Raw genomic sequence first — 9,127 nt, forward strand, 5'->3', positions numbered from 1 at the left:
ATTGGGCCCTTATAGACTTAATGGCAATTTTTTCCGTTACTTAAAAAAATCAAAAGTTTCATGATGGCTTTAAATGATATTTTCATTAAATAATTATTATTTCACATTTTATTTAAAATAATAGTAATTCATTAAATATTATAATATATATATAAAGAGAGAAAGATAAGTTTTTTCTCATATTTCTCACGAAAGATTGGAAAAAACAAAAAAAAAAACTCCTTTCACCATTTTCCTTCAATTTCAAGCTTTAAGGTATGGTTTTTCTTCAAATTTTTTTTTATAGATTTTGAATCTTTGAAGCTTGCTTTACATATATATATCAATAGCTTTTTCTTTTATCAAGTGTTTTGGAAGTTGCCATTAAAGGACATTGATGGAAGCTTAGAAAACTTAAGTGAAATAGTGTAACAGCCTAATTTCAGTGGTTTCAGAAACAGTGGTTCGACCACCAAATCTGACGAGTAAGCTGATAAATTTTATTATTTAGTATTTAGGAGTATGCGGTTTTAGGAAGATTTTTGAATTAGTAATTTGTGTTTTATAAGAATTTATTAGGTCAAGTAGTTTAGAAAATGAGGTGTCATTAATGTAGTATTAAAGTTTCACTAAAAAATTTTAACGTTTTGGTAGTTAATCAATTAAAAAGGACTAAATTGAAAAATGTGCAAAACTTGCTAATTAAAGAAATAGTGATTAAATAGCCCAAATGATAAATAAGAGAGGACTAAAAGGGTAAATAGACATGCATGGGATGGTTGAGGCAGCATAAGCAGAAAAAAAAATGAAATTAGGTGATTTAAAGGCAAAATTGGAAATAAAATAAAATTAAATTAAATAGCCAAAATAATATTTTAATAGTTTCTAGATCATTTCTTCTCCATTTTTTTGTCCAAAAGCACCATTGAAGAGCTCTCAAAGCTGGTTTTCATATTTTAGCTTCATGTGAGTTTAATTCTTACCTTTCTCTTGTAATTTTTGTATTTTTAAGACTTCTACAATTTGGTCTAACTAACTATTTTATTAGTTTTTTATTTTATTGGAAATTTTAAAAGTTACCATTGATAAATACTAGATGTTTTTGATGAAATAACATGGATTTAGAGCTTTCATTTTGTTGTATGATGATTTTACATAGTAATTTCGTTAGATATTAATTTTAGGACCAAATTGTGAAAAGGTTAAATATTAGGGTTTGATATTATATTTTTGATTATCAAGGGTTGTATGATAGCTTAGAATATTTAGATAAATTATCAATTGAGAAAAATTAGTTCATTTGCTAGACTAATTAGTTAAGAGACTAAATTGCAAAAGTTGTAAAAATTATGGTAATTGCGTAATTTTAAAAAAAAATAAAAAAATAGAGGGGTATTAATTGTGAAGTGAATTGGGACTGAAATATAAGTTAATGAATAAATAATTTTATATTTTAATTCTAAAGCCTGTAGACATTTGTGAAAAAGGAAAATTAGCAGAATAATCCTTGAACTTCTGCAAATCCTACAAATTAATCCAAGTAAGTTCGTATGGTTAAACTTAACCATTTATATACTAAATTGATGAATGATATTATGTATTTATTCTATTATTGAAGTTGAAATATTGTTAAAATTATAAATTTGAATTAAATATCTAAATTAAATGGAACGCAGGATTTGAGTACATTCGGCATGCGATGAATTGATGGCATTGGAGAAAAATGTGGCAATTTATCCAAGTAAACCAAGGTTCAACATTTGTTGCAAAATTTTGTGTTTACTTTCCGTTTAGCTCTCACGAGCTTCTGTTTAAATCATATGAGTTTTCTTTTAGCTCTATTGAGCTTCTGTTTAACCCTTATGGGTTCCATTCAGCTCTTATGAGCTTCCGTTCAACCCTTATGGGTTTTTGTTTAGCACTTATGTGCTTCTGTTCAGTGTTCGAGCTTTTGAAAACAATGTACTCTTAATCGTAAGCCGTTCTCCAATTTGGTAAAATTTGTTAAGTGACTTACGTAATTGAAATTGAAAGATTTATTGTTTATTATTGACATTGATTTGAAGGAAGTGTGATCATCGATTAAGATTGTGATTGACAGGAGATTGCATGAATAATTTGCTTATTTGATTTGTTATATTAAGATTTGGTAAGATTTACGTTTAACCCATCGAACTTTCTAAGCTTTAATAAGCTTACTTGTATTATTTAATGTCCTTGTAGATTATCATGAGGTCGGGAGATCGGATCAGCACATCAAGTCACACTATCCAGCCTATTCCGATAGTTTTTGTACATTTAATATGGTTTATATGGCATGTATAGGGTTTATGTGAATTTAATCAAAGTTTTCCTTGTGTAAATGTTAATAATTATAATTTTGCTTATATATATATGTTGGGTTGGAAGAGAGACATATTGGTGATGTTGATGTGAATGATGTAAGTTTATTGTATTCAATTTTGTGGTTAACTTTAGAAGACAAGTTGGATCGATTAAATAGGTAGATTTAGGTATTTGAGTATAAATGATATGTTTTGTTGAAAACATTATTTGGCCTTGTTTTGGATGCTTGGTTGGGGTTTAATTGATGTGTGAAAATATTATGTTTAGAGTGCTACCTAAAAAGGTGAGAAAAATGACCTTGAAATGACTTATTTTCGTCCACACGGGCAGAGACACGGGCGTGTGTCTCAGTCGTGTATGCCCTGTATCTTTAAAATTAAGAAACAGAATGCCCATGTTTTTGCACACGGCCTAGCACACGGAAGTGTGGCTTGGTCATGTGACCCAAGTCTGAGAGTTACACAGGCATGGAAATGGGTTGGGACACGGCCGTGTGCATCACATCGACTGTCTGTACAGCCTGATACACTCTCTTAACCTGTGAGCCACATGTCGTGGCCACATGGGCATGTGTCCCCCGCACCTAAGAAAAATTTTAAAATTTTAAAAAAATTCCCTGAGTTTTCGGTTTAGTCCTGATTCATTTCTAACATAAATTTTGGGCCTCCAGGGCTCATATAAGGGACAATATGAGTGATTATGATTAGTTTATGATATGTATGTTAAATAATATGAAATGTTCGTAATTGATCGAAAAAGTCTGATAATGCTCCGTAACCCTATTTCGCGACAGATAAGGGTTATAAGTGTTACAAATAGATATATTTTTGGATAGGAAATTCTTAGAAGATGAGTTCTAGCTTGTTAGAAGTGTGAAAAAGAAACAAAAATGAATGAAAAATTTATTTGGTATATTTGACCATGTTAAAGGGGAAGTAGAGAACATTGACCACTTTGTGTAATATTGGTGCTAAATGATAGCTTGTGAAGGAGTGAGTACTCTGGTGAAAATGAAATTGAAAACAGATAATCGAGTCGAAAGATATGCGAATTTCAAACTAGAAAGCTTAAGTTGTCAATATGAATAATCATGAATATTTAAGTTTGTTTTTATTAGTGTTAGTTTTAGAATGGATAAATGATGTTGTTTCGTATTGAATTGCTCCTATTGTAGCTAAAAACAAAGCAAATATCTTGAAGGAGAAAGGCAAAGAAAAGGAGTAAAGCGATTAAAACTTCGGTTTGTGCTAATATCTTATTTTCATTACATAAAGCTTTAGAATATTTAATTTAATATGGCTAGTTATATTTATTTTTTTATTTTTATGAGTTTTGGATAAGCTTGAATAATTTAGTTAATATTTATAAAATTATGTTTCGAGATGAATATTCTATTTTTTATAAGACTAAATTAGTGAATTCATGGTTATGATTTGGATTTGAGTATTATGATTTTAGATGATTGGACAAGAAAATATTTAATATGTTTCAAGTTAGAAGCCTATTTTACATTAGGCGATTGATGGGCAAGAAAACATTTTTAATCTTTAAAGCTTGCTTTACATATATATACCAGCAATGTTTTTATTTTATCAAGTATTTTGGAAGCTGCCATTAAAGGACATTGATGGAAGCTTGGAAAAATTAAGTGAAATAGATATATTTTTGTATAGAAAATTATTAGAAGATAAGTTCTAGCTTGTTAGAAGTGTGAAAAAGAAACAAAAATGAATGAAAAATTTATCTGGTATATTTGGCCATGTTAAAGGGGAAGTAGAGAACATTGACCACTTTGTGTAATATTAGTGCTAAATGATAGCTTGCGAAGTAGTGAGTACTCTGGTGAAAATGAAATTGAAAACAGATAATCGAGTTGAAAGATATGCAAATTTTGGACTAGAAAACTTATGTTGTCAATATGAATAATCATGCATATTTAAGTTTGTTTTTATTAATTTTAGTTTTACAATGGATAAATGATGTTGTTTCGTATTGAATTGCTCCTATTGCAGCTAAAAACGAAGTGAATATCTTGAAGGAGAAAGGCAAAGAAAAGGAGTAAAATGATTAAAACTTCGGTTTGTGCTAATATTTTATTTTAATTAGATAAAGCTTTAGAATATTTAATTTAATATGACTAGTTATATTTATATTTATGAGTTTTGATACTAGATGTGTAAAAATATGATGTAATATGTATAGTGAAGTTTAGTGTACATGCCATTATTAAATATTGAGTTTGAACTGAAATCGGATGCTGAATTTGTTTTGTTTGAAATTTTGTATAGTAATATGTCTGAGGATTCGAGAGATAGTATAGAACGAGAAGTAGAAGACGAAATTAGACCCAATATACCTGGTGAAGAGGGAACTAGTGTTCATCAGTCCCCGAGAACTTTAGGACAAAGACAGTTGGCTCAAAGTGATGATCCATTATTGCGTATTGTTGCTGATTTGTTATAGAAGGTTGCTGGTATTGCACCTCAGCCTACACCTCCTGCTAGATAGAGAGGTTATTTGATTAAAAAAGCAAGAAAATATAGGGCCACTGAGTTTAGAGGTGTGAGAGCTGTTGGTCCTTCTATTGCTGAAGAATGGTTAAAACCAGTTGAAAGGATATTTGAACAATTAGAATGCACCCCAGCTGAGTGTTTTGAAGTGTGCTGTGTCTCTACTGTAAGGAGATGCCTTTTAATGGTGGAGAAATGTAACATCCTAAAATAGGACCTAGTCGAAATAGTGGTTTTAAGATCACCAATCTGAAATTAAAATAATTGTTTTATGATTATTATTAGGTCTAGGATATGTAAATAAGCACGTGTTAAAGTTTCATGAAGAAATTCTAAGTATAAGGTGTCCAATTGGTAATTAGGGACCAAATTGAATAAGTTGTAAAACTTTGGTTCTAGAAGTAAATTGTATGAAATTACTTTGGATTATTAATTAGGAGGTCTTAAATAACAATTTGCCTAATTTCTAAGTTTTTCGAAAAAAAAGGGCGTGCATGGAATAATTTGAAAGTTTAGTAAGGAAGGGCATTTTGGTCAATTGGTAATAAAATTAATAAAAAGGGGAAAAAGAAGCAAAATTCAGCCATTTCTTCTCCATGGCTGCTGAATTTTGAAAAGAAACCATATCTAGGGTTTTCAACATTTCCAAGCTCAATAGTAAGTGTTCCTTAGCCCTGTTTTTAATGTTCTTTGTATTTTTGAGATCCTCGTAACATACTTTCTCTATTTCTACCCATATTTCAAGCTAGGATTCATGTTTAGAAATTTACCCATGCATGATATGCTTGTGTTTTGATGATTTATAGTGAAATATGAGAGTTTAAAGTATAGTAAACAACTTTTACTAAGTAAATTTCCATGGAAATGACTTAAGGGACCTATTTGGAAAAGGTATAAAATGTGCGGTAGAAATGTGAAATAGAGGAAAATGTGGCTTGGTATGAGTTTATGATACTTTCAGCTAGGCTTGGGTATCCAAAAAATTACATGCATTTCATTATACAAGCTTAAAAGACTAATTTGTAAAAATGTGAAATGTTCGGGGCAAAATGGTTATTTTGTCCGGGGTTTAAATTCAGGCCTAAAACAGATAGTTTGATATATTGATAATTTATTGTTACTTATATAGATCCCGAGAGACCAACTTCGGAAGTCGACCGAGGAAAACAAAAGGTTTCGAAGTAACCAAAATTCAAATTCGAAACGATTACCAGGTAAGTTCGCGTAACTCGAATGTAAACTATTTTAAATACATTAAAGATGTAAGTTCATGTATAATTATAATATTGACATGCAATATACGATAATTTATGAAAAATTGATGTTACAATAAAATGTCTCGGTTGAATAAAAAGGATATCTAATGGATTTCTCGAAAATGAATTAATGGTAGAAAGGATTTAGCCCGGATGGGTGATCCTATAGTGGTCTAGCCTCCCGAAGAATATGTGTGCTGAAATAGATTTAGGCCAGACGGGTAATCTGATTAAGATTTGAATTTAGCCTAGACTGGTAATTCAGATCCAAACTCATAGGAGTATATGTCATTGTAAGGGATTTAGCCTAGATTGGTAAACCCGACATTGCTCTGTGAGTTTATATTACTGGGGATTTTGTAATATCCTGATTTTGGGCCTAGTCGGAATAGTAGTTTCGTGACCATAAAATCTGAGATAGAAATAATTATTTTATTATTATTTTAAGGTCTATGATATGATTGCATGATTGTGTGAAAATTTAGTGAAGAAATTTTATGCATAAAGTGCTTAAATTGAAATTAGGGACTAAATCGAATAATTTGCAAAACCTGCATTCTAGAAGTTTCTAGTATGAAATTGTTTTGAAATATTAATTAGGAGGTCTTAAATAGTAATTTTACCAATTTCTAAGTCTATGGACAAAAATTGGACATGGATGGAATTTTTGGAAAGTTTAGTAGTAAGGGCATTTTAGTCATTTAGGGGTAAAATGAATTAAAATACAAAATTAAAAGCCAATTTTGCTCATCTTCAACCCCATGGCCGAATATAGCAAGGAGAAACCATGGCTAGGTTTTTTCAAGCTTCCAAGCTCGATTGTAAGTCCATGCTAGCCCCGTTTTTCAAGTTCTTTACGTTTTTGGAGTCCCGGTAGCTCGATTAAGCTTATGCTAGCAATAATTTAACCTAGGGTTTATATTTGGAAAAATAACCATAGGTGAAATTTGTGTATTTTTATGTTTTATGATAGAATATGAGGTTTTAAATTATGTTAGACAACTTGTGCTACTCGGTTTTAAGCGAAAACTAGCAAAAGGGCTTAATCGGTAAAAATACCTAATAGTCATAAGTACATGTTAGAGTAAGAATTTGATGTTTCCATAGAAGGGAAAAATGATCAGCATGTCATAAAACATAACAAAATAGGTTGAAGTTTAATTTACAAGCTTTGGGACAAAAGTGTAAATATGCAAAAGTTTAGGGGCAAAATTGTAATTTTTCCAAAATATGATTTTGGGTCAATTTGAATAATGTGATTCCTAATTAGACCATATTTTAAATGATAGAGCAAGGAAAACTAAAATTTGGGCTAAAATGGGGAAAATACCAAGTTGTGGACGAAATGGTAAAAGTAGTCATTTTCGCATACGAGGTAAGTTCATATGTAAATGTTGGTAACATAGTTATTATTTTAAATGTTTTTATGTTATTTAAATGATATGATGATATGCTGATTTTTTTATCGTGAAATATTATGCTTTGTGGTTAATGTTGAGTAATATGCAAATTATGTTTACTACTTGATAAATATGAATTGCTACAGAGTATCGGTTCCGATATTCCATGGAAGACGGCAAATGTGAGATCGAGGGAAAAAGCCCGTTTGAACCTTAGGAATAGATTAGGATACAAGTGACATGTCACTAGGATGGTTGAGCATTCGAACTCGTTGAGTTGAGTCCGAGTTCACTTATGGATGCAAATGTCCGAACTCGTTGAGTTGAGTCCAAGTTCGTGAGATGTAACTAGGCATCCGAACTCGTTGAGTTGAGTCCAAGTTCATTTATGGATGCGAACGCCCGAGCTCGTTGAGTTGAGTCCGAGTTCACTTAGGGGCGGGTTACATGATTTCTTGATTACATATGTAGCACTTATGTGCAAACTTTCCATGTATCAGAATTATATTTCGATGTGTTCAATGGGTAAAGTTCTACTCAAATGGAGGAATACTCAAGATGAAAGGGACGTATTGGTAAGTGTTGTGAAATGGATACTTTGAACAGGTATGTACTTAACCCTCGGGTTGAAAACTTGATATAACAACAATATGGTAAGATGATAAATGAAAATGTGATATGAATGTCTTGGTGATGATTATGCAAATGATGTTTTATGTTTGCTTATATGGTTATGTTACTTGCTATTTGCATGTGAACTTACTAAGCATTTATGCTTACTCCCTCCTTTTCATTCCTTGTAGTGTTGACAAGCCAGCTCGGAAATCGGAAACGGTCGGAGGCACGCTCACACTATCCGTATACCATCTTGGCATAATGGCTTGCATATTTTGAGTATGGCATGTATAGCATTATAATCATTTTGTATATATGGTCTTATGATATGGTTATTGAGTGGTATGGAAATGCTTGGTAATGATTAGCCATTGGAATGGCTAATCATGATCATATTTGGTGTTATGTATGTCAAATTACTAGCTAATCCATGGAAACCATGAAATAGGTAAAATTTACCATAAAATAGATTCAGACAGCAGTAGTGATGTGAATTTGAAAAATCACTAAAAATAGTATAAATGGAATTAAATAATTAATAAGTTATGGAATCAAAGCTTGATGAGTCTATTTTCATATGGAAGAAGCGAAACAGGTATATGAGCTATATTTTATGAGATTTTTAAATTTTTGTGAAATAGGGACAGAGCGATTTCTGGATCCCCTGTTCTGACTTTGGAAATTCACCATAAATTTTACAAAGATAATTAGAAGTCATTATTTATACTTACAGATTCATTATTGAGTCTAGTTTTATTAGAGACAAACGGCATAGTCATTGAAACTCTGTACAGGGAGATATCTGATTCGTAATACACAGAGGTCAGAGTAGTCGAACCCTGAAACAGGGGAGACTTTAACTAATAAGCTGTACTAATTGGCCCAACCAAAAATTCTATAAAAAATTACTAGATAGATATATGAGTCTAGTTTCAGGAAAAATTTACGGAATTGGATTTTGAATTTCGAAACTTGAGATATGATTTTTAAAGCGACTGTGATGCAGTTAGCCAGCTTGTCT

Source organism: Gossypium hirsutum, chromosome A04, assembly GCF_007990345.1.
Source record: "Gossypium hirsutum isolate 1008001.06 chromosome A04, Gossypium_hirsutum_v2.1, whole genome shotgun sequence".
Lineage (NCBI taxonomy): Eukaryota > Viridiplantae > Streptophyta > Magnoliopsida > Malvales > Malvaceae > Gossypium > Gossypium hirsutum.